The sequence below is a fragment of the Bos indicus genome, chromosome 2 (assembly GCF_029378745.1).
Source record: "Bos indicus isolate NIAB-ARS_2022 breed Sahiwal x Tharparkar chromosome 2, NIAB-ARS_B.indTharparkar_mat_pri_1.0, whole genome shotgun sequence".
Taxonomy (NCBI): Eukaryota; Metazoa; Chordata; class Mammalia; order Artiodactyla; family Bovidae; genus Bos; species Bos indicus.
In genome coordinates, this window is record NC_091761.1 from 28,774,353 (window position 1) to 28,801,228 (window position 26,876).

The 26,876-nt window shown below is 38.6% G+C and overlaps 1 protein-coding gene across 5 annotated transcripts in view; it reads right to left on the bottom strand.

The window, feature by feature from the left end:
* B3GALT1 (beta-1,3-galactosyltransferase 1) overlaps nt 1-26,876 on the bottom strand; it is a 619,500-nt gene that overhangs the window by 496,038 nt on the left and 96,586 nt on the right. For 3 of the 5 annotated variants that reach the window (XR_011569376.1, XR_011569375.1, XR_011569372.1), the window contains exon 1: nt 1-26,876. This exon is cut by the window's left edge and continues 58,040 nt beyond it; it is cut by the window's right edge and continues 70,635 nt beyond it. The exons of 1 other annotated variant lie outside the window; for it this stretch is intronic. The gene's annotated coding sequence lies outside the window, so the exon portion shown is untranslated. One more of the 5 variants, XM_070799108.1, reaches the window with a different exon arrangement.

Below are 26,876 nucleotides of genomic sequence, written 5' to 3' on the forward strand. Positions count from 1 at the left end.
TGAATGAAGAGAGGACGGATAAATTAAATAAAACTAAGCAAATGATATTCTGACCACTTAGTTTCATCAGACATATAATCTTAGTGGACATTTCTCTCATGAATATCCTTAGTGGGTATTCCTCTCATAAAACAGTCTTTTGGACTCTGTGGGAGAAGAGAGGGTGGGATGATTTGGGAGAATGGCATTGAAACGTGTATAATATCATATATGAAACTAATCGCCAGTCCAGGCTCGATACATGATAATGGTTGCTTGAGGCTGGTGCACTGGGACGACCCAGAGGGATGGCACGGGGACAGAGGAAAGAGGGGGGTTCGGGATGGGGAACACATGTATACCTGTGGCGGATTCATGTTGATGTATGGCAAAACCAATACAATATTGTAAAGTAATTAACCTCCAATTAAAATAAATAAACTAAAAAAAATGAAATGCATAGTGAAGTTTATTTTTCATAACTTTTCAATGTAAAACAATTGCTTTGTTTTCCATTTTATCATCCCTTCAAATCTAAATAAAATTCATGTAGATTTATAACTGGAACATGTTAAATACTCATTAAAGATTAGCTATTATTTCTTAAGAGTTGGGCAATAATAGAGATAGAAACAGAGAAGGCAATGGCAACCCACTCCAGTAGTCTTGCCTGGAAAATCCCATGGACGGAGGAGCCTGGTAGGCTGCAGTCCATGGGATCGCGAAGAGTAGGACACGACTGAGCGACTTCACTTTCATTTTCACTTTCATGCATTGGAGAAGGAAATGGCAACCCACTCCAGTGTTCTTGCCAGGAAAATCCCAAGGACAGGGGAGACTGGTGGGCTGCCGTCTATGGGGTCGCACAGAGTCGGACACGACTGAAGCGACTTAGCAGCAGCAACAGCAGAGATAGAAAGCAACACAGAAGTAGAGATAGAGAGGCATAGCTCTAGCAATAGAGGAAAGAAGGGAGACAGAAGAGAGACGACGAGAAAGGCAAAATAAATGTTTCTCTCATTACCTAATGGAATTTGTAACTGCCAGGTCTGGACTAACAAGTGAGGATCTAAGACTTTTGGTCATTCCTTGGAACCTGATCCATTCAACCTAATCCATTGGACTGACTCTGATTATATCCTCAAAGACTGAACCATAAACTGTGTTCAAGTTACTAAATCAGTTCAGTTGCTCAGTTGTGTCCGACTCTTTGTGACCCCATGGACTGCAGCATGCCAGGCTTCCCTGTCCATCATGAACTCCCAGAGCTCAAGTCCATAGAGTCGGTGATGCCATCTAACCATCTTATCTTCTGTCATTTAGTAAATAAAACACACTATTTTTAGCTATTAACTAGTGAATTACATTTCAAATACAGGTGCATATCAAAAAGTTCCCTGTCATTATTTTGTGTGGGCAAAAAAGATTAACTGCTACATAACACTCGAGGTATAAGAAATGCCACACTATTTTGTGAGTCAAAGCTAATGCTGAAGCTGTTCAACCAACTGAATAAGAAGTACAATCTCAGAGTCTTTTGCCTTCTTTCTTAGATTGTAACAGAATGAGGACTACCCTCCCTTGAGAAAGAGGGAGAGAATATTTTGCTCACTGATACGCCTTCTTTAACTGATGAAGATGTTCTCGGATGGAATGAAGGTAAATTCCATTCACCCATGGGACAGCAAAATCCAGAAATGGAGAACCCAAACTGAAGAACATAAAGGCATACAGGGGAAAATAAATGTTCATGTCTTAGGTGACAAGTCTATAATATCAAGAAGACAAGACACCATTTCTGCATTATTCACTAGTTACTCGTGCAGTATGGAACATTTGAGTAGAAAACGATCACTCCCCCTTCATTCTCTTTCATTCCCTTTCTTAACTGTCCAAGAATCTGTATGCATTGAGGGATGGTTAGTGCAATCAGGGAGCCAGTGACAACAGGATGTTCTAAGATATTTTCAAAATATATAAATGACATTCCAATACACTGCCTTCTGAGTTAAGAGGAAAATGTTTTTCCCTCACGTCTTCAATAACTTGAGAGATATTTAAAAAGTTTGCTCCATATTTGTCCAGAAAACAGGCTCAGCATTTTAGATTCAACTTTGACCAGTTAGGTACAGTAAAAGGAAGGAGGGATGGAAGAAAGGAAAAAAAGGATGAAGCGAGGGAAGGAGAGAAGGGAAGAATGAAGTAAAAAGAGAAAGGGAAGATGGAAAAGGAAGATTTTTAAAAATGGAAAAAAGAAGGGAGGGAAGAAAGAGAAATGAGGCAGGGAATGAAAAATCTTCATTCTAAATAAAAGATGATGAATAAACCAAAAATCAGATTTCACCTAGTAAAGAAACAAATTCAAATCCTATTCTAAACATTATATTGCCTTTAAAGAGATCCAATTCCTTTTAGGAAGACTTGAATTTGAAGACCTGGCATATTCTCATTAATAAGACAATTTTATTCAAACTTTACTCTGACTTTCTGCCATTAACCAATAAAGCCAATATAAAGGCTATTTATTTAAACAAACCTTAGAAAATCATTGGAATAATAATCCTAAGGATGCTGTTGAGGCCTTTGCAGACTGCATTAAAACATGACATTTTAATGAAAACCTTCTAAGGGAATATAAGATAAGTCATATTTTTTATTCATACACACTAAATCATATCACCTTTGTTTCCACTACTTTTTAGAAAGATCACACTCATACTTGTGACCCTATGTGGGCATATTCTGGACCTCATATAGACTCGTGTTTTGCACATCTCAACAAGCTTATTCTTGTGTTCTTGAGCTTTGGTCCAGAAAAATAGTCTTATGGCTAATACAGTATCACTCAGGAAAAGTTCATTTGTATTTCATGTTATCTAAAAATCACAAATATATATATATGATTTTATATATTGTAAGAGTTTCCTTATAAATTGTTAAAGTCAAAAAATAAGCATATATATATAAATATATATCCATGAAGTACACACAAATATATATGACTTTTTGCTTAAAAGGAAAAATTCCATCCAAAAAATGTTTCAGTCTGAAACAACTTATTTGCTTGAGAGTTCCAGGTAGTAAAAGCTTTCCAAAGGCTCACTCTACTTAGTAAGCATTCCAAAACAGTACATCAAAACAGGAAATGTTCTGCAGAATAAAATTAATAAGTGATATATCGGCTTTTAGCATGATTAATCTTCAGATGAAGAAACTTTTGGATTCATAATAATCAACTCTGTTACCATTCAACTGTTTTCCATGAGAAATTCAAATCAAATTATGCTAAATAGCAATTAGTTATAAAGTCTTCAGAGGAATTATTTGGTTTTATTTCCAGTAAAAAGTCAAGTCTTCATAAAAGCCATTAATTAGTGTATCTTTTGTCTCAGCAGGGAAACTAAGAATGGAAGCCCTTGAACTCCATTTAACCTTCAAAAGGATCCCTGCAGGTCCAACTTGAAATACTCTGGAGGAGTGGGGGTGGGTGACACAGAAGAGAAAATATCCAGGAAAACCAAATGAAAAGGGGTTTCAATGCAGGTTTTTTGGATACTAGACAAAATAGTCCTGTCAACCTGTAAAACTCCTCTTCTAATTGTTAGCCAGTAAGACACACAGTGAATATTCATGACCTTTACTTCTCCAACTCCCACCACCTTTACACAGAGTTATCTTCTGTATTTGTTTTTTTCAAGAAGTATAAAATTAATTATTTGGCCCATTTTTTGATTGGGATGCTTATTTTTTTGCAATTGAGCTGCAGGAGTTGCTTGTATGCTTTTGAGATTAGTTCTGTCAGTTGCTTCATTTGCCATTATTCTCTCCCATTCTGAAGGCTGTCTTTTCACCTTGCTTATAGTTTCCTTCATTGTGCAAAAGCTTTTAAGTTTAATTAGGTACCATTTGTTTATTTTTGCTTTTATTTCCATTACTCTGGGAGGTGGGTCATAGAGGATCCTGGGCCAAAGAACTAAACAGACATTTCTCCAAAGAAGACAGATGGCTAACAAACATATGAAAAGATGCTCAACATCACTCATTATCAGAGAAATGCAAATCAAAACCACAATGAGGTACCATCTCATGCAGGTCAGAATGGCTGCTACCAAAAGTCTACAAACAATAAATGCTGGAGAGGGTGTGGAGAAAAAGGAACCCTTTTACACTGTTGGTGGGAATGCAAACTAGTACAGCCACTATGGAGAATAGTGTGGAGATTCCTTAAAAAACTGGAAATAGAACCACCATATGACCCAGCAACCCCACTGCTGGGCATACACACCAAGGAAACCAGAATTAAAAGAGACACGTGTACCCCAATGTTCATTGCAGCACTGTTTACAATAGCCAGGACATGGAAGCAACCTAGATGTCCATCAGCAGATGAATGGATAAGAAAGCTGTGGTACATATACACAATGGAGTATTACTCAGCCATTAAAAAGAATGCATTTGAATCAGTTCTAATGAGGTGGATGAAACTGGAGCCTATTATACAGAGTGAAGTAAGTCAGAAAGAAAAACACCAATAATGTATATTTATGGAATTTAGAAAGACGGTTACAATGACCCTATATGTGAGACAGCAAAAGAGACACCGACGTAAAGAACAGTCTTTTGGACTCTGAAGGAGAAGGCGAGGGTGGGAAGATTTGAGAGAACAGCATTGAAACATCTATATTATCATATGTGAAATAGATCGCCAGTCCAGGTTCGATGCATGAGACAAGGTGCTCAGGTCTGGTGCACTGGGATGACCCTGAGGGATAGGATGGGGAAAGAGGTGGGAGGGAGGGTCAGGATGGGGAACACATGTACATCCATGGCTGATTAATGTGAACGTATGGCAAAAACCACCACAATATTGTAAAGTAATTAGCCTTCAATTAAAATTAAACCCCCACACACACACAAAAAAAGAAAAAGTGATATCTAAAAAAATAAAATTAAAAATAATAAAATTAATATCCAAGGAATATCACTTTTCTGCCAGAATCCATTATAAAGCAGTTTCATATGGACCCTCTGTCTTAGGTTCCTATTGCTGTTGTACCAAATCATTAAAAACCGAGAGGTGTTAAACAACATGAATTTATTACGTTTGAATTCTGGAAGTCAGAGGAAGTCTGCAATCAGTTTCACTGAGCTGAAGTTAAACTGTCAGCAGGGCCGCATTCTTTCTGGAAGTTCTAGGAGGTAACTGGTTTCCTTGCCTTTTCCAGCTTCTTGTTGCCACTCGCATCCCTTGGTTTGTAGCCTCTTCTTCCATCTTCAAAACGTATTATTCACATTTCTGCCACAATCACCACATCACGTTTCCCTCTAACTCTGACTCCTCTTCTGACCCTTTTATATGAACCCTTGTCATTATACCAGACCCATCTAGATAATCTAGGATAATCTCCCAATCTCTAAATCCTTAATTTGATTGCTTCCCAAAGTTCTGTTTGCCTTATAAACTAGCCTTCATAAGTTTTAGGGACTAGGACATGGAGGATACAGCCTACTACAGTCCCCTTCTGGCCCCCAGAGATTCAGATCCATCCCACATATAAGGAACTTTCATCCCATCCCAATATTCCCCAACTCATTACAGCATCAGCTCAAAGTGAAAGCTCATCTAAATATCATCAGCTCAGAAACCCCAAACCTCATCATCTAAACCAGATGTGGCTGAGACTCTGGGGATGAGCTATTCTGAGGCAAAATTCTGCTTTATCTGAAGACTTGTGAGATTAGAGGATAAATGATTTGCTCCCAAATACAACAGCGGAACAGCATAGGACAAAAGCCATAGACAAGTCCATTCCAACGAGAAGAAAATACAAAGAAGAAAGGATTTGCTGGTCCTCAACAATGTGCCAGGATTCCCTGGTGGCTCGGTCAGTAAAGAATCTGCCTGCAATGCAGGAGATACAGGTTCAATCCCTGGGTCGGGAAGATCCCCTGGAGAAGGAAATGGCAACCCACTCCAATATTCTTGCCTGGGAAATCCCAAGGACAGAGAAGCCTGGCGGGCCACAACCCATGGGGTCACAAGAGTCGGACATGACTAAGCAACTAAACCACCACCACCAATGTTCTATCCAACTAGGTAAACTCCATTAGGTTTCCATTCCTGGGAATAATTCTCTGCAGTTCAGCCCTGTAGGACATTTCTCTATCCCTAAACTACCTCATTTGCAATTTCCATGGTTGGGGAGTAGAACATATTTGGTGAAACGTGTATCAGAATGAAAGGAAAATATATTGCATTCTGTAATGAAATGCTGAAAATAATGTATATGTTTATATACATATATATAATATATATGTGTATATATATATATACACACACATATGCTGAAAATATGTATATATTAAATGTATAACATATAAAAAATGTCCTCATACCAAACTGCTTTTACCTAAAAGACCACTTCAAAGCATACCCCTCCTTAAAAAATAAAAAAGGTTCTTCCCTCAGTAGGACTGCATCAAAGCTGCAGTATCAAAATATCATGCACGCATCTGGAGTAATATATTTTAAAGAACCTCTTTGCTACAATTACCTATTCAGTTCAGTTGCTCAGTCATGTCCAACTCTGCGACACCATGGACTGCAGTACACCAAGCTTCCCTGTCCATCACCAAGTCCTGGAACCTACTGAAACTCATGTCCATTGAGTCAGTGATGCCATCCAACCATCTCATCCTCTGTCATCCCCTTCTTATCCTGCCTTCAATCATTCCCAGCATCAGGGTCTTTTCAAATGAGTCTATAGTCTATTTCTATACTGCTCCAGAAATACAGCAGAGCACATCTTCGGTTCAGTTCAGTCGCTAAGTCGTGTCCGACTCTTTGTGACACCATGAACCAGAGTGCACCAGGCCTCCCTGTCCATCACCAACTCCCAGAGTCCACCCAAACCCATGTCCATCGAGTCGATGATGCCATCCAACCATCTCATCCTCTGTTGTCCCTTTCTCCTCCTGCTCTCAATCTTTCCCAGCATCAGGGTCTTTTCAAATGAGTCAGCTCTTTGCATAAGGTGGCCAAAGTATTGGAGTTTCACCTTCACCATCAGTCCCTCCAATGAACACCCAGGACTGATCTCCTTTAGGATGGACTGGTTGGATCTCCTTGCAGTCCAAGGGACTCTCAAGAGTCTTCTTCAACACCACAGTTCAAAAGCATCAATTCTTCAGCGTTCAGCTTTGGTTATAGTCCAACTCTCACACCCATATATTACCAATGGAAAAACCATAGCCTTGACTAGACGGACCTTTGTTGGCAAAGCAATGTCTCTGCTTTTGAATATGCTATCTAGGTTGGTCATAACTTTCCTTCCAAGGAGTAAGCATCCTTTAATTTCATGGCTGCAATCGCCATCTGCAGTGATTTTGTAGCCCCCCAAAAATAGTCAGTCACTGTTTCCACTCTTTCCCCATCTATTTGCCATGAAGTGATGGGACCGGATGCCATGATCTTCGTTTTCTGAATGTTGAGCTTTAAGCCAACTTTTCCACTCTCCTCTTTCACTTTCATCAAGAGGCTTTTGAGTTCCTCTTCACTTTTGCCTAAGGGTGGTGTCATCTGCATATCTGAGGTTATTGATATTTCTCCCAGCAATCTTGATTCCAGCTTGTGCTTCTTCCAGCCCAGCGTTTCTCATGACGTACTCTGCCTTTAAGTTAAATAAGCAGGGTGACAATATACAGCCTTGACGTACTCCTTTTCCTATTTGGAACCAGTCTGTTGTTCCATGTCCAGTTCTAACTGTTGCTTCCTGACCTGCATACAGATTTCACAAGAGGCAGGTCAGGTGGTCTGGTATTCCCATCTCTTTCAGGATTTTCCACAGTTTATTGCGATCCACACATCTTGCATAATGAAAATCTGGCTATGGTACTTTTGTGTTGAAACTAAATGCGATGATTACTTCAGGATAATCTGGCTTTCGTAATGACAAATGAAATTTAGAAGAACTGCCAAATCTCTTCTGCATAGAGAAAACAATGCATGTCTGACCTGAAATCATGTGTGTTTAAATCAGCAGAAGGAATGGTTAGTTTTTAACTTTTTTCCTGACCCCAAACTTTTGTTGGATACAACAGCATTAGAAATTCAGAGCATTTATTGTTAACAGGTACATACAAAGGCTGCAATTTATTTTTATAATTGTGTTTAGTCGCTCAGTCATGTCCGACACTTTAGGACCTCAGGGACTATAGCCTTCCAGGCTCCTCTGTCCATGGGGATTCTCCAGGCAAGAATACTGGAGTCAGTTGCTGTGCCCTCCTCCAGGGGATCTTCCCAACCCAGGGATTGAACCCAGTTTTCATGTTTACTTTGGATTAATTTCACAACTAAATTGAATATGACGAATGGCATGTTTATTTTAGATAAGAATTCTAAGCAAAAAAAAGTTGTGATGTCTCTGTAATGTTAGCCATTTCTGCCTTTAACAAACTAGCTCCAATAAAGGAAGGGGACATTTGGTAGTACGATAGATGCAGATTAATAAGCTATAAAAAGTTCTTATATTTAAGTATAATGATAAAGGACAATATTGTTCACTCCATGTCCAATTTAGAATAATTTGGAGCAAAGACAAATAGATGGTCTCTAAAACATAAGGCATGTCTGTTCCATTTATGGCCTTAAAGTCCTGCCCTATGTAATGAGAATTCAGATCAGATCAGATCAGTCGCTCAGTCGTGTCCGACTCTTTGCAACCCCATGAATTGCAGCACGCCAGGCCTCCCTGTCCATCACCAACTCCCAGAGTTCACTCAGACTCACGTCCATCAGTCAGTGATGCCATCCAGCCATCTCATCCTCTGTCGTCCCCTTCTCCTCCTGCCTCCAATCCCTCCCAGTAATGAGAATTAAGAGTGACATTTGGAGGCCTACCACTGAAAAAATACCACATTATGTTGAAAAATTTTTCGAGATGATCTCCAAAATATTACACAATAGATTTGTGTTTCATTGAAAGCAAAGCATCTTTACTGACACAGATAGAATAATTCCTAATTTCAAAAAGAGAAATGTATGAAGTTAAATTGTTTTCAAAATTGTTTACTTTTAAAAAATACTGTGCAGTTGCATTTATTTTTAACAAAAGAAGGCAAATGGCTATGTGGACTGATGTTTGGTTGTTTTGTTTTCTACGTGTAGTTGTTTCATGCAGGGCTTCTGTTAGGAGAGAGACACAATGTGAAACAGATCCCTGTCACCTCCAACTACTCTTAGCATGAAACTCTCCCTCCCCTTGAACACCTTGATTTTGCCCAAATCTGTTAAAATGAATCTCAGTTCTTCCATCAGATCACAGATTATAAAACAAACAAAATTAAAAAATAAATAAATATTTTTTAATGGCTCATTTTCAGCCCAGAAAATGTATGGATTTTTTAGAAGTGTTTATTCTAAAGAAGAGCATGTTATGGTCTATCCATCAATATCATATGCATTATAAATTACTTTTGGCAAGGCTGATGAAATAGAATTTTGAAAATATACTGAGTTAAATGTATTAAAATAGTGTCTCTGTTATTATCTTAAGTTTTAATATTCTTTTATGCTGTTTCACGCCATCTTTCAAAAAACTAAAGTCGTCTAAGACAGAGTAGCTACTTTAAAAGATTTACTGACCAAGTGATTTTAATTACATCTTTTAATTGTTGTTGTTTAAGTCAGTTCAGTTCAGTTGCTCAGTAGTGTCTGACTCTTTGTGACCACATGAACTGCAGCTCGCCAGGCCTCCCTGTCCATCACCAACTCCCAGAGTCCACCCAAACCCATGTCCATTGAGTCAGTGATGCCATCCAACCATCTCATCCTCTGCCGTCCCCTTCTCCTCTTGCCCTCAATCTTTCCCAGCATCAGGGGCTTTTCAAATGAGTCAACTCTTCACATCAGGTGGCCAAAGTATTGGAGTTTCAGCCTCAATATCAGTCCTTCCAGTGAACACCCAGGACTGATCTCCTTTAAGATGGACTGGTTGGATCTCCTTGCAGTCCAAGGGACTCTCAAGAGTCTTCTCCAACACCACAGTTCAAAAGCTTTAATTCTTCAGCACTCAGCTTTCTTTAGAGTCCAACTCTCACACCCATATATGACCACTGGAAAAACCATCGCCTTGACTAGACAGACCTTTGTTGACAAAGTAATATCTCTGCTTTTTAATATGCTGTCTAGGTTGGTCATAACTTTCCTTCCAAGGAGGAACCATCTTTTATTTGCATTGCTGCAATCGCCATCTGCAGTGATTTTGGAGCCCAAAAAGTAAAGTCAGCCACTGTTTCCGCTTTTTCCCCATCTATTTGCCATGAAGTGATGGGACCAGATGCCATGATCTTAGTTTTCTGAATGTTGAGCTTTAAGCCAACTTTTTCACTCTATTCTTTCACTTTCATCAAGAGGTTCTTTAGTTCTTCATTTTCTGCCATAAGGGTGATATCATCTGCATTTCTGAGGTTATCCATATTTCTCCCGGCACTCTTGATTCCAGCTTGTACTTCTTCCAGCACAGCATTTCTCACTAAGTCATATGCGACTCTTTTGCGAACCCATGGATTGCAGCCTGCCAGGCTCCTCTGTCCATGGGATTTTCTAGGTAAGAATACTGACATTTCCTTCTTCAGGGAATTTTCCCAACCCAGGCAGATTCTTTTACCACTGAGCCATTAGAGAAGCCAAATTATATACTGTTTGATTTTTAAAATAATTCAACTTTAAAACAGTGATGATACATCTCAAGATATAACTGATTAAGACTCTGGAGCTCCAGAGACTAAAAAGTCAAGTCTGAAAATGCTGCAGGAGAGGTCAACATTTAGTCACTTTAAAAATGTGTGCACTTTCTAATCAGATTCACCCTCACTTTATTCAAAGTGGGACAGTAGTTAAAGTTACATCATTCAATGGTATTTAATTCAACAGGTGTTTATTGCATGCTTTCCTTGTCTTAGGCTCTGCTTTAGGTACCAGAGATCCAAAGTTGAGACACAATAGACATTCTACCTCCTTATAGAAATTATAGCCCACTTACAATGGGATGGAAAATAAATCACAAAAACTCGAATTAAAGGCAGAAATGAAAATTAAGTTTTCATCGACAAAGAACCAAAAAATATAATGGTAGTTGGGAAGACAATGCTCAGACATTATTGATTCTCTAAAAACAAGAAACATGGAAAACTCACATTTGCCATAAAAATCTACTCACTCAGGTTAATCTAGATTGAGCTTTCGCAAAATTACACCTACTAAATGAAAGTTACCATTAAAGCAACCAGCAGTGGGTGTAATAGCATTCATTATTCTTTCATCAGTTATTCCCATGATTCATCAAAGTGTTCTTCATCAACCAATTTATTAGGCTTAACATCCAGTATTATGAGGTAATTCTAAGTCTTATCAAAGCACGAAGCTGTTATATAAGAGTTTCTGAATAATAAGTGAGCTATAATAAAGGAATGAAAAACAAGTTCCAGGGAGCTCACAGAATCAAAATATAATCATGATATAGTACCCATAGACTATAATTAAAATTGCCACATAAATATACTGTTATCCAGTGCATTCACTCATCTGTATAGTACTGCTTGTTTTGAGGAAACAGAATTTCTCTCATACAATAAAACTAGATGATAGTGGATCATAGAACCAAAGGAATCACCTCCATCTTTGGGAAGCCAATCCACCGGATTCTTTTCCATAGCATTCATGTTCTTCTCCCTTGAAGAATTCGAGGTGACAGAGATGAGAAATTTTGTCTCATAGCAAGTTTCATACTGTATTTCAGAATGAATATAGACCTGTCCCAACCTTCTATATCTATATCATCATCTCATCTAAAATAAGAAAGGAGGTTAAGAGGGAATATAACTTAAAAAAAAGAAAAAAAAAACTGTAAATGTTCTCTATGTTGTGGTTCTTTAGCAGGTAGGACGATGAATGTGTTGAATTAAAATAGATAAGTAAGTGGATTCACTCACTCCCCCAATTTGAATATTGACCAAATGCTTTCTCTACTTCAGACAGGGATTCTTCCCCTCATAGAAATCAGCAGCATGGCTCACATCCTCGCAGAAAATATGATAAACATCAATACATAGTCACAAATGTCATGAATGATGTGGAAGAGGACCTTAAGGAAGATTTCTGCCTTGTGTACAGAATCTGGGGGTGGAGGAGCAGAGGGATGGAGAGAGAGGATATAAACAGAATTTCCAGCAAAATATGGAGATAAAGAGCAGGTTTAGTTTGGAAAAGATCCAGAGATAAGGCTACTATGTGTACTCCCAGTGACAGCCTCCACTTGGAGCCTAGGTCAAAGTCTAGGCAAAACGAATACAATTATGTAAAGTTTAAAAATAAAATAAAATTTAAAAAAATAAATAAATAAAGTGAATCTTCTCCCAATATACCCAGTGTTCCACCTCCATCAGCAGTGAGGAAAATAGGAGAGGAAAGAAGTTATTAATATTAAGAATGAGTTCATTTTCTTTAAAGAAATGTGGTGACCACTGTAGGCAATTTCTGGAAATGGCATGATCAGGATCCCGTACACTGGGAATAACTCCATCAGCTGCCTAATTTTTCCTACATCTCTGTAGTCCTTCTACCTCAAACTTGAATCAACTGTTTTGCCCCACCAGCACACCAGTCTAGCTCTAGTTCCCAACATAAATTCTGGCTGGAACAGCAAATATTGGAACACCCTTAGTCTTCCCTTCTATTGAGGGTTGGAGGCCAGCAATGGAGTAGTAATGATTTGGTCCAGGGCCCTACGTAGCTGTTACTTTACCCTTTCTCCTCCACAATAGGAGGAGGAGGTTTATAGGTCTGAGCTTCTGCCTTGATCCCTCCTCAATATGGCTGAGGTCTCTCACAGACTGGGGTCATTACCAGGATCTCTTCTCATGGTCTATTCTCTTGATAACTCATCTGGCCACTGCCTTTTTCTGTAGGTGACTAGCCTTTGCTTCTCATACCACTGGTTTCTGACTGGGGTCCTTTGGTAACTAAGCAAATTTCCTACAACCACCACGCAGCTCTAGCTCACTGTACAACCACCCAGACTTTCCCTTTTCAGTGCTCTATTCATGTACAACCCATTCATGCCGCACTCTGTTAGGCCTTGAAGTATTCGGTTGTCCTCAAGGTAGCCTCAGCAAGCTGACTTAATTCACACAGTCTAGAGCAAATACTCTTGGTGGTGGCTCCTCCTCTCCTCTTTTTTTTAATATTTATTTATGTGTTTTTGGCTGCTCTGTGTCTTCATTGCTGTGTGTGGGCTTTTCCAGTTGTGGCGCACAGGCTTCTCATTGTGGTGGCTTCTCCTGCTGTGGAGCACGGTCTAGCTTTTACTGGCTTCAGCAGTTGCAGCACGTGGGCTTCACTGCCCCGGGGCACGTGGAATCTTCCTGCACAGGGGTCGAACCCATGTCCCTGCATTGGCAGGCAGATTCCTAACCACTGGACCACCAGAAAAATCTCCTCTTATTCTTAATATAGTTGTTTCCTACAGACATGTCAGTTACTCCAGCTGACACTGGAGTAATAAAATGGCACCAAATCACTGAAAATCATCTCGGTCCCATGATTGGTTGGTTGGTTCATTGGATTTTTATTTTTCTCTGCTTTCATCTAAATGAAACTACTAAGGTCTATACATCTGAATTTTCTCTCTGACTTGCAAACAAAAGAACCCGAATGCTTAACATAGACAAAACCTCAAATTCCTCGTATCCCATGCTTATATGCTGAGAACAAATAAGACTTGTCTTCCTCATCAGAAATATTCACGGGCACACCAGAATCACAGAATCAAGTCTATGACAAGATGTTCTTCTTATATAACATACTGGCTCTCTCTGTTACCAGATTGTGACTTCTTGCCAGCCAAAAGCTGATATATTCTTGGAAATGTCTCTGCCAGAATTTTTCAAAAAGATAATTTACACTCTAGGAAATTATTTTGTCCACAAAAGAAACAGATGCATTTGCCCTTAAGGGACAAGACTTCCCTGTCCTGCTGTTGTATTTACAAAAGTCAAATTTGCCAAATATCAGCATATGGTTTTATCAGGGAGATGACTCCTGGTTTCTACTGCTATTGTCTTCTTACTACACAGAAAGGAAGTTCTCAAGGCTGTCTGCATGTTAAATCACCTCCCCAGTTTTTAACAAATCCTTCTGATGTGCGTTTCATCCCCCAGGGGCCTTGATTTAACTGACCCAAGACGGGGCCCAGGCATTGGGATTTCTTTCTAAACTCTGCAGGCAATTTTGCTGTGCAGTCAGGGTGGAAAATCATAGCTGCAAGGTCAGTGTATGCATATTTCCTCGTTACTGTGCACCAAAATCCTGGATATCTGGGTAGAATATTAATCTCACGTGGTTTCACTTTTTAATTCCCAGGTAGCATCTCCTAGTCTGGTGAGGTTGGGATCAATAATGAACTTGAGTGAGGCTCAGAGGAGTATAAGCTCTGTGTGACTATTCTACTCCTAAATCCACAAGCCTTCTGGAGATTTCCCCAGCCTCTCTCTTTCTGCTGCTCTGGAACAGATGGTTTGTCTTAACAAAACATTTTGCTATTTTTAATTTGTTTGATGATTTAAGGCCAGATTCTTCCCTCAGACAGCACAGAAGCCTTCAGTGGTTGCAAGGCAATCTTAAATCCTACCCGGTAAAGGTTATTCTATCCTCCAGCGTGAGTTGCAAGGAAGCAAGTCCATTCTCCCTTGATTTTGTGATATCTACTTATTTCATCATCTTGCATCTCCCAATAAACAAAGGATTTAGTATTCTAATGCCTTAGTCTCCTCCATCTAGAAAGCTCCCTTACAAAATTATGTTTAATGCTGCTGAAAGGAAAGCTATCTTTCAGCCCAATGTCACCTGCTATTTAAAAATATTCAATATTTGTTTTACATTTTTATCCAAGTTTTGTTCTTTAGAAAATGCCACTAGTGATGTAATGGATGGCATTAAGTTACATATGTTCCTTTCAAACATGCTTCAATGCTACCATGAAATAAAGAAAATTGAATTCTGAAATGCAATATTCTGTATTCTGCCAGTACCAAAAAAATAAGGCATTATTAGCTTTTGGGGAGACATTAGGCAGCAGAGGTTTATGTTATCTTTTTTTCCTTTTCCAAATAAAATATCTACAGAATTATATAGAGTTATTCAACCTAAAGTAAATGCATGTATATCAACATATTCTATGATTTAACTAGTAAACAGGAGTACTGAAAAATGAAATGTGCAAGTTTAGTAACAAACTGAAGCAGCCTCTCTTTGGGAGCTTTCAAGGTAAGCCTGCTGCTGCTAAGTCACTTCAGTCGTGCCAACTCTTTGTGACCCATGGACTGTAGCCCGCCAGGCTCTTCGGTCCAAGGGATTATTCTCCAGACAAGAATACTGGAGTGGACCGCCATGCCCTCCTCGTAGGGGTCTTTCTGACCCAGGGACTGAACCCACATCTCTTACATTTCCTGCATCACCAGGCACCAAGGTAAGCCTGCTGCTGCTAAGTCACTTCAGTCGTGTCCGACTCTGTGTGACCCCATAGACGGCAGCCCACCAGGCTCCCATGTCCCTGGGATTCTCCAGGCAAGAACACTGGAGAGGGTTGCCATTTCCTTCTCCAATGCATGAAAGTGAAAAGTGAAAGTGAAGTCTCTCAGTCGTGTCCGACACTTTGCAACCCCATGGACTGCAGCCCACCAGGCTCCTCCATCCATGGGATTTTCCAGGCAAGAGTACTGGAGTGGGTTGCCATTGCCTTCTCCTAAGGTAAGCCTAGTAGTTGCTACAGTAAGGAGTTAACATTGAGTTAAATGATTTGCTTTTCTTTATCTTCATAATTTCCATTGGCAATGCCTATCAGTCTTTTTTTGACAGGAGTCAAAGGGATTCAACTAATTCCTACATTTTTCAGTTGAATGTATGCAAGAGGAAACCACCCCCCACCCCCCGCCCCAAGACTTCCTATAATGAGATAACATACCACCTCCACTACAGGGCCCTATCAGGATCCAATTTTACAATTTTGAAGCCTCATTATATTACGCTACTTAATTAATATCACGTTTGATTTTACAGTATTTTTCCCAACTGACAAAATCAAATGATTCCTTTAATGGGATAGTAAATCTAATTTAACTTTTGATATATTTTTCCATTTATTTTAGCAATCATAAATTTGAGTTTAGGAATGGCATATTGTCAGTAAAAATGTTAGTAATGCTAGTAAGGACAATGGCAGCCTACATCTTTTAATGCCCTCTCTTAGGCAGAGTGAAGAAAAGTAATAATGTAGTGTGTTAGACTGACAGTGAGGACCCCCACGTTCTAACACTGGTTTTCACATCAAGTTGTTTCCACTAAGCCTCAGTCTCCTTATCTGTGAAATGGGACAAGTAGACTACCAGTGGTTAAAACTGTGGATCCCTAAAGGAATCAAGAAGGTCACACCAGTTCTAAAGGAAAGAGGAGGCTGTTATGCAGCCCCTACTTCATTCAACTGGTCTTCTCATTCATCTATTATATAGTTAGGGCTGCTTTTGTTAGAGGGAAAAAAGATTTCATTTTTCTAAAACTAGTTTGAAACACTATTAAAATAAACATTGGCCAAGGTCTTGTCCAATTTAACGAATGGAAGAACACTTTGGGTAGGATTTAAGCTCCTCAGTCATGTGTCCTAAGCCTCTCACTAGAAATTTGAATTTGCATCTCAGTCATACTATACTGCTGCTGCTGCTGCTAAGTCACTTCAGTCGTGTCCGACTCTTAGCGACCCCATGGACTGCAGCCTACCAGGCTCCTCCATCCGTGGGATTTTCCCAGGCAAGACTACTGGAGTGGGGTGCCATTGCCTTCTCTGCATACTATACTAGACTTTGATATTAGAAGATGAAATCCAGTTGCTATGTAAGGCTATAACATGGTTTGAGACTAGCATTCCTGTTTATAGTTCAGTATATTACATCAAAATGATTAAAAAAGCTTTTGGGAAAAAATTCAACATGTGACAGTATCCCATGTTTACTGAGTCAAAATCTGGAGAAAAGGCGAGATGGTTGTGTTGGTATGCATTTTGAAAACACGTTCCCAAGTTCTTCTGCTGCTCACCTTATATTAAAAAATATTATTTATATGATTGTTTTGTGTGTTTTTATTCCTTAGTTTTCTCTTTGGCTCCCCATCATAAAATTAATACCACCATGTGTACCAATTTAATCAACTAGGTTTGGGAAGCAGAATTTTCATTTTACACTAAAGGACTTTCTTAAGAGGGAGCAATGCCATCTTCAAATGGCCTACCAGGGCACCCAGAAAGCTCTCAAAACCAAACTGAACTTTATTAGCATCTTCTAAGGAACAACAGTGGTAGGGTTCTGCTCAAGAAGAGATAACGGGATGAAGATATAACAGGATTTCCCACTGTGCATCTATTTCAATTCTAGACTATGCCAATTAGCAAAATTCTCCAAAGATTTACAGTCTCATAGTAGGGAACCAATCTGCTTTGGCTTAACAGCTGTAGCCTGCAAAACAAATAAGAAAGGGAAGAAGAGACCCAAGAAACTGCAGATTATTTCCTTTACCTGGAATATGGTTCCCAAAAACATGAACAAAGGTTTATAAACAGTCTTCCTTTCAAACATTACTGTGTTTGCAAGATGGAAAATCTGGGAAATGGTTTGACAGAACTCTTAATGCTCATCCTCCAAGGAGTGCGAGATTAGGCTACCAAGTGAAATACTATGGTAGTCAACAAGTTGTCTTGAGTAGATTTTCAAACCTGGGCTAGTGGTGTCCATCAAAGTAACTATTTTGATGAAAGGAAAGCTATAGTCATGTTGTCTCATAATCTCAGTCATGTTATTTCCTCTCAGTGTGGCCCCTGGAATCTTCCATGACCCCTCTGCCAAGAGGAAGGTAGAATTTGGGCAGCATCTCCCAGGATGAGTTCAAGGTTGACAGGTAAGGGAGAGGAAAGAACATTTGTGGCAGAAGGGACAACGTGGATGGACAGCATTGGGGGAGAGTGCCTGCTTCTGGGAGGCAAGGAAGTAGTGGTTTCAAAGCTCTGGCTTCATGCTGCTGATTGCTAAAAAAGTGTAAAAAGGATCAATCACCTTTTGGGGGGGAACTGCTGGTCTGGATAGAGAAGAATGGGCTTTTAGCCCATGGAAACTAGTAAGACGGAGTTTTATATCTGGAGGAGGGGTAAAGCACAGTTAATGGTTTAGATAATAGAAAGGAAAAGCCAGATGCTTAGAGAAATACTGAGCTGGGGCTATGGCAATAATGCAGGAAAGAGATGCAGGCGGCTGGCCAGAGGCAGAGGTGGTGAGCGTGACAAGGCTGAGATAGTATGACAGACATTTTGGAGAAACCAGGGGACTGGCAGTCTGTGGGGAGGGAGGAGACACAAGTCAGAGGTGTCTAGATAGGGCAGCTCACTGGATAACGATTCTGACCAAGTGAATCAGGGAATACAGGAGTGTGTACGAGGAGATGAGTAGGTGGGGGCCTAGAGAGGGCTTTAAAATAAGCGTCTAGACTTTAAAGTGCCCAAGCCTGCCACAGGACCCCTGGAGCATCTCCTGGAGAACACACATGTTCACAAGATATGCTAGTTTCTTGGAGGAAAACTGCAGCTTGTCCGTCGTCAAGCTCATCAAGCATGTATATGCACCATCCAAGGAGGGAGTTGCTTTCTAGTTCTGTTCCAAATCTCTGAGAATCTAAGAGAGATAATCAGCTGCATTTTACCAAGTGGTGTGACCTTCATGGTTTTCAAATTCTTCTAGATTCATTTCTCTCATTCAAGTTGCACAATCTCCCATCATTAAAGGGATAAGATTTTGTTGCTACTATTTCAAAACTGAAATGGAAAGATTTGCTAGAGTCCCAATAGCTGATTACCTAAGGAGCTGGTCCTCTTTACACTAACTCCTACTAACCATAGCTTTATATTTAACATGTAGGCAAGGATGTATATATAAACATTACACATTTTGAAAGTAAAATACCTATATTAAAAAGGGTTATAATGTTATACTATATTTCAAACAATAAAAGCTCTAGCCATAAAAGGCAGAACTTTAACCATTACACTTGAAACCTGAGAGAAGTCTGTATTAGAAAAATGTTAAGAAAAACTTTGCCATTGTCAATAACTGAAGGATTATACTGTAAAGGGCTATGAAGTGCTTGGTTCACCGTGCTGAAGTGAACTGTGAACTGTACAGAAGGGAACTGTGGACAGTTCTACCACCAGACAGAACATCTGCATACTCAGGCATTTGCTTTAAAAAAATTTATTTTACATTTACAGTACATATCATACCATACTATATTCTGGTGTTTCAGCACTGAAAAATAAGATCCCCGATCCCATTCCAGTGGAGCAGTCAGAAACGCACACAGAAATTATTACTGTAATACCATGTGTTACAGAGAAGCAGTTCCTAACCTGGGCTCTTCAGCGAAGGCAGGCACTGAATCAAAGGATGTGTAAGAGTTACTGTTGGTGGGAGTGTAAACTGGTGCAGCCACTATGGAGAAGAGTATGGTGGTTCATTAAAAAACTAAAAACAAAGCTACCATACGACCCTGAAATCCCTGAAAGCACATATGCAGAGATAGACAAAGTCCAAAAGGATATATGCACCCCAATGTTCATTGCAGAGCTGTTTACAACAGCCAAGACATGGAAACCACCTGAATGTCCATCAACAGAGCAGTGGATAAAGAAGATGTGGCCCATATCTACAATGGAATATTACCCAGCCATTATAAAGAATGAAATCATGTGATTTGCAGCAGCGTGGATGGACCCAGAGATTGTCATAGTGAGTGAAGTCAGAAAGAAGAAGAAATATTTTATAACATCCCTTACATGCGGAACCTAAAAAGTAATGATACAAATGAACTCCTCTACAAAACAGAAACAGACTCACAGACTTAGAACAAACTTATGGTTGCCAGCGGGAAGGATGGGGTGAAGGGCATAGTTAGGGAGTCTGAGATTGACATGTATACACTGTTATAGTTAAAATGGATAACCAACAAGGTCCCACTATATAGCACAGGGGACCCTGATCAACATCATGCGGCAGCCTGGATGGGAGGGGAGTTTGGAGAAGAATGGGTACATGTATATGCATGCCTGAGTCCCTCTGCTGTTCACCTGAAACGATCACAACACTGTCCATTGGCTGTACGCCAATATAAAATAATGTTAAAAAGATACCTAAGAGTGAACCAGGATAAAAGCTGGGCAAGTGCATTGTTCTGGGAACAGTCTGGCCTCCTTCCCATTCTTCAGAAACTTCCTGCTTCCCAGAGAGATCTCTGATTTAGACCCTGCATATTGAATGACTCTGGAGCTTCTTTTTTGAACAGTTGTTTCTCCTAAGACTAGAAATTACTCAGAGTTGAATCCTAGTTGCCCCTGGCCTTTGTAGTAAACACGCGTTGAGTCAAAATAAGGCACTGCACACTATAATATTACAAAATGCTAGAGCTGGGAGGGAATTGACTCCAACTCCTTCAGTGAATATATAAGGAACCAAGGAATGTAAGGGTGTTTATAAACAAGGTGTAGAATATAGCATCTAACTTAATGTAGATGCAATCCTCCCCGGTGGTTTTTAAAGCAACATTTGGAACTTAGGCAAATTCAGGTATGATTTGCGCCCCCGCCACCTGCAAAGGGTGGCTAGGCTTCCATACACCCTATTCACCAAGTTTAATTTCTCGATGCAGATTACTGCAGTGTCTTCTGCCTATTGTATTTCTAACAGTGATTGTTTTTAGAACTACTGGTTTCAATTTTAAGGTAAAACCCTTACCACTCCTTGAATAATTCTCATAGAGGAGTTCTTAATAAATACACACAGTGATGGAGAAAAGGAGGGAGGGAGAGGCAGGAACTCAGCTCAAAGACAAGTTTTAGCTGTAAGTGGCATCCTTAAGTAAAGAAAAAAGTAATGCAAAGGTAGTAAGGATGAGAGAGTTAATTAAAAATTTTTACGGAAATAAAAACTCAGAAGAGAGAAAGAAACTCATGCAGAAGGGCAGAATGAAAATATGAAAAAGCTTGCATTCCAAAATTATGTTTGGATCACCAAACCTAAATTACACCAATGAAGTGTTACAAATGAGCGAAAATTATTAAATGGTGGAATCACTGATGCTAAATAACTGGGACTTAAAGGTAACTTGATAATGGAGATATGGAAAAATGACATCCTGCAACTATAAAATGAATAGCCTCAATTTAAGCCCAATAACTTATTCCTGCTACTATTGTTGCAACTAGCCACCTTTGGTTCATACCCTCAACCTCCAACAAAACACATTTGGCAACACTGGTTACTGAGGTAATAGGTTATGCCCAATATATCTGATACACATTTAAAAGGATCCCGCTGTCTACATCATCAGAGTTAAGAAAGATAAATTGATCAAAACTGTAGGTAAATAAACCATTACATGAAATGCTGGCTGCCAGTTCTACAGCCTCAATACCACAAAGGCTTTTATATGATCCTTAAAACAACAGTCCCTGTCTGGTAAACAGTTGGTATTACTTGCTCCCCATTGGTTTCATTGAGTAATGCTCAATATATCTTCAACATGTTGGCAATGGTAAATCAGGTTTTCATGACACAAGTGCAACACAGTCTATGTAAACTTCTCTCAATCCTCCAGTCAGCAGCATACAAATATGTGTGCGTGTATATATTAGTTACAGAGAACTGGTTCTTTACTCTGACTACATATTACAATCACCAAAAGCTTGCAAATCATAACCAACATCCCCAGCAACTTCACCCCAATGGTTCTGGTCTGGGATGGAGCCTTGGCAGTGCTTTCAAAGGCTCCCAAGTGACTCTAACATACAGTTAGCATTGAAAATCACTGGCCTAGACATTTCTGATGTCAATACAATTAGGGGAAAAAATTACATTAAAACAAAAGCATTTACAAGGCAGCACTTGAATACTGATTTTATTATCACTTTTCTTTCTCAAATCATGATATTAAGCTTCTCTTATAATGTATCTTTCAAGTCCTTTACTCTTTTTTTTGGCCTGTTTGTTTTCCTAGTGATTTTATAGGAATTATTTGTTAATTATGGAAACTGGTCTTGTCTTTGTCATATATATTGAGTTCTTTCTCTCAGAATATTTTCTGCCAGCCCGTGACTTTTTTTTTCCTTTCATTTTTTCCTTAATGGTACCTTTTAAAATGCAGACATTTTAAGTTTAGATGAAGTTCATTTATAAATTATGTTCTTGTATGGCTTGGGCTTTGTGTCCTGTCTATCCCAAAGGTTTTAAATATAGTCTATATTTTCTAGTAGAAGCTTCAAATTAGCTTTTAAATTTAGGTTTATCATCTATCTTAAATTAGTTTTTGCATATGATGTGTAGCAGAGCTGAAGCCCAATATTTTTCCCCCATAAACTTATTGGATTGTTTCAAAACTATGTTTTGAAAAGCTATTCTTTCAAAATGGAATTATCTTGGACTCTTATTAACTGGTCATGTATGAGTAGGTAGCTATTTCTGGATTCGATATTCTACTCAGTTGATGTACTTTCCTACTGTTAATGCTAATGCCACTCTGACTTTATTATTGTACGTTTAAATAAATCTTGAAATCAGGTACTATGAGTCCTATAACTTCTTTTGCAAAATTGTTTTGGCTATTTTAGATCATATCATTTATATTTCATTTGCAGTTGTATAAATCTTACATATCTTATACATTTTTACAAACAAACCTGCTGGGATTATGGTTGGGATTGTGTTGAATCTACAAATCACTTTAGAGAGAACTGACATCTTAACAATATTGAGTGCTCTTGTTGCATCAGTCACTAAGTCGTGTTTGACTCTTTGCAGCCCCATAGACTGTAGCCCACCAGGCTCCGCTGTCCATGATTCTCCAGGCGAGAACTCTGGAGTGGGTTGCCAATTTCCTTTTCCAGGGGATCTTCCCGACCCAGGGATCAAACATGGGGTCTCCTATATTGCAAGCAGATTCTTAACTGAGCCACCAAGGCAGCCCTAATCCCAAATATGATACAGGTCTCCATTTACTTAGGTTTTCCGTAATTTCTTTCAGCAATGTATTCTAGTTTTTAGTTTATAGGCTTATGTTTTTTGTTAAGTGTTTACTAGGTGTGTTTTTACTTTGATATTATTGTAAAGGACTTCTAAATTTTTCATTCTCCTTTATTTGATTTTGATGTATAAAAATATAACTGATATTCATATATTTACTTGTTAAACTGTACTCTCACTAAATTAACTTTAGGAATTATTCTTTAGGTTCTTTAGAATATTCTAAATAAACAATCATGCTTTTGTTACTTTATTTCCAATCTATTGGCCTTTTATTATGATTTCTCCCCTTACTATAGTGGCTTGTGCCTCCACAAAAGTTAGGACAGCTCAAAGAATACGCTTGTTTGTTCTGGCCCCAGTGTTAGGAAAATCATTTAATATTTCACCATTTAGTATAATGTTAGTTATAGGCTTTTAATAGATTACATTTATAAGATTGAGGACACATTCATCCTCAGTTTTCTGACATCTTTTTAAAACAATAAATAGGTGTTAATTTGGTCAAATTCTTTTTCTGCATGTATCAAAATAATAATTTTTTTTTCTTTTATTCTGTAAATATAGTAAACTATAAAAGTTATTTTTGAATGTTATTTTAGCCTCTCATTTCTAGGATAAACCCAATTTGGTCATGATGTTTTACCTTTTTATGCATTGTTGGATTCAATTTGCTAGCATTCTGTTATGGATTTTTTCCATCTATGTTCATGAGAAATACTGGTTTATAATTTTCCTTTCATTTAATGACTTGGTCATGGTTTGTTATGAAACTTATGTTGTCCTCATTAAAGAGTGATAGAGCTTATGCAAAAATAGTATTTCTTCTCTAAGTACGTGAAGAATTACCAATGAAACTACCCAAACTATGTGGGAATATTTTTTATTATAAAAGTAGTTACTTCAGTTGATATAAATTTTATCAAAGTTTTCCTGAACTTTATAATTTTAATACCTTTAAACCATTTTAGTGGTAGACTACCAATTTTTTAAATATATTAGTATATATATAAAACTTAATGATCAAATTCACTTTATGTCAGCAAGTGCTTTAAAGCCTCTAATATTACAAAACTTTTCAACTGATTAAAAATTTTAGAATGGATATAGCAATAATATTGGTTAAATATTTCTCTTACTAGAGATTCAGAATTAACTCATTAGAAATTATAAAAAGCAATTAACTGATTTCTCTTAAGAATATATGTAATTTGGACAATTTATAATTTCTACCCTCATTCTTAGCTTCCTAATTTATGAAATGAAGGAACTGGATTTGATACTTTCTAAGAATTCATCCAGCTACAGCAGCCCATTACTTTCAATTTATGCTATTATATTCTTTAGATAAAGTATTAAGTGTTTTACTTAGAGTCTGAATAAATTTAGCCTGCCAATAATCTTAATTAAATCTATTTTTGAGAATTTCTAAAGTACGTCACAGGAACATTTTTGGACCTTATCGTTAAAAATGGGGTGGAGTATCTGTATTTTCTATTTAAACACATTGTTATTAAAAGGCAAACAAGAGCTTTAAGATCTAAACATTGCTCTTTTGTAAGTATGTATTCTTTGTTAGGAATATATGTGTTAAATTTTGAAAATGAGACAACAGGTTTGACTTATAAAGACTAAAGGATTTTGTGACATGCTGGGTAAACAGCTGAGAAAAATTTAAGTACGTACTATGCGCAAAGCACCCAAGATATAGCAGTAAACAAAAATACACTAAAAAAACCCAGCCTTCATAGAGCAAATATTTTTGTAATGCAAATGAGAAGAATGACATCACTGAATTGGCTTGGATGTTTCAAACTCACAGCAGAAATTTTGCAGAGCTCTTGGCATTGTCTGCTGCTGTATCTTCTTTTTCCTTCTATCTCTGCTACATCACTGCTGCCCTACTTCCCGCTTAGGCTATTTGGTGCACAGAATGGAAATTTTGTAAATCATGGTTGATGATTTTAACCAATGCATCACTGTTTCATGCAATTAATCAATTAGGTATTTTAACAAATAATGAACACTATGGAAACAGAACCTAACCCCAACAGTTAGAATATTGCTGGTCTTAGCTACCTATGTGTCCCACTCCCTTTCCCCACATCAGTGCACCTCCACCAACAGCAGCCATCCTTAAACTCTCTAATTCTTCTAGTAGACTAATCTTCCCATCTTAGAAGCACCAAAACCTGAGTGTGTGCGCTCTACTGCAGGGCTAGCTATATCTTTATTTCTTCTCCACAGGGCCTAGCACTAAGCCAGTCAAGAGTATTTGTTTAGTTAATGTTTGTAGAGAGAAAGTACTACAGGAACTCCTGGTTCTGTCATTCAGTGCCTGCAGACACTGCCATTAGGTATAATATATGCCTGTGTGGGACTTATGTTTAACAAAATGAACTATCATGTACACAGACTTAACAGTTAAAGGGATACAACTGTGGCCATTACTTTGGAAAACTAAGCAGTGGCTACAGGACTGGAAAAGGTCAGTTTTCAGTGCAGTCTCAAAAAAGGGCAATGCCAAAGAATGTTCAAACTACTGCACAATTGCACTCATTTCACATTCTAGCAAAGTAATGCTCAAAATCCTCCAAGCTAGGCTTCAACAGTACGTGAACCAAGAACTTCCAGATGTTCAAGCTTCATTTAAAAAAGGCAGAGGAACCAGAGATCAAATTGCAACATCCACTGAATCAAAAAAAGCAAGAGAATTCCAGAAAAACATCTACTTCTGCTTCATTGAATATACCAAAGCCTTTGACAGTGTGGATCACAACAGACTGGAAAATCCTCAAGAGATGGGAATACCAGACCACCTGACCTGCCTCCTGAAAAATCTGTATGCAGGTCAAGAAGCAACAGTTCGAACCAGACATGGAACAATGGACTGGATCCAAATTGGGAAAGGAGTACATCAAGGCTGTTTACTGTCACTGTGCTTATTTAACTTACATGCAGACATCGTGAGAAATGTCAGGCTGAATGAAGCACAAGATGGAATCTAGATTGCAGGGGAAATGTCAATAACCTTAAATTCGCAGATGACATCACCCTTATGGCAGAAAGTGAAGCGGAACTAAAGAATCCTTTGATGAAGTTGAAAGAGGAGAGTCAAAAAGCTGGCTTAAAACTCAACATTCAAAAAACTAAGGTCATGGCATCCGGTCCCATCATTTCAAGGCAAATAGATGGGGAAATCGTGGAAACAGTGACACACTTTATTTTCTTGGGCTCCAATATCACTGCAGATGATGACTGCAGCCATGAAATTAAAAGGCACTTGCTCTATGGAAGAAAAGCTATGGCCAACCTAAACAGCATGTTAAAAAGCAGAGACATCATTTTGCCAACAAAGTCTGTATACTCAAAGCTATGATTTTTCCAGTAGTCACGTATAGATGTGAGAGTTGGACAATAAAGAAGGCTGAGAGCCCAAGAACTGATGCTTTTGAACTGTGGTGTTGGAGAAGACTCTTGAGACACCCTTGGACTGCAAGGAGATCAAACCAGTCAATCCTAAAGAAATCAATCCTGAATATTGACTGGAAGGACTGATGCTGAAGCCGTAATTCCAATACTTTGGCCACCTGATGGGAAGAACTGGTTCGTTGGAAAAGACCCTGATGCTGGGAAAGATTGAAGGTGGGAGGAGAAAGGGGCAGAAGAGGATGAGATGGTTGGATGGCACCACCTACTTACTGGTCATGAGTTTGAACAAGCTCCGGGAGATAGTG